Here is a 405-nt window from a genome sequence, read left to right on the forward strand (position 1 = left end):
GGAGCTCTGCCATCTCACCCAACTGAGGCCCTAGCAGGTACCCAGGGTCTAATTGATGGAGCTAGAAAGGTTTCCCCATGGGTCCCTGACATAATCTCTGGTCCTCTGTTAGGGACAAAGCGACGTGAGTTCACCAACTGAAAGTGGTAGCAGCCGATTTGGGAGGCGACTAGAATTTGGAGTCTCACCGAGCCAGCAGTGAGCTTATCAAGATTTTTTCTCCTTTATCTCCCTTCTAGGACTCAGGACAGCTTGAAAGCAGCAAGTGGGCTCTATCGTGGCAGACAGAGGGAGCTCCTGGAGAAGGAGCCCTTGAATTTGGTCTTGAGAAGAAGGAAGGATCCTCCACAAGCATCGACTGTAGGAGCGGAGGCCCTGAGGCCCCTCACTTCTCTGGCAGGAGGA

Source organism: Pteropus vampyrus, unplaced genomic scaffold (genome assembly GCF_000151845.1).
Source record: "Pteropus vampyrus isolate Shadow unplaced genomic scaffold, Pvam_2.0 Scaffold601, whole genome shotgun sequence".
Classification (NCBI taxonomy): domain Eukaryota; kingdom Metazoa; phylum Chordata; class Mammalia; order Chiroptera; family Pteropodidae; genus Pteropus; species Pteropus vampyrus.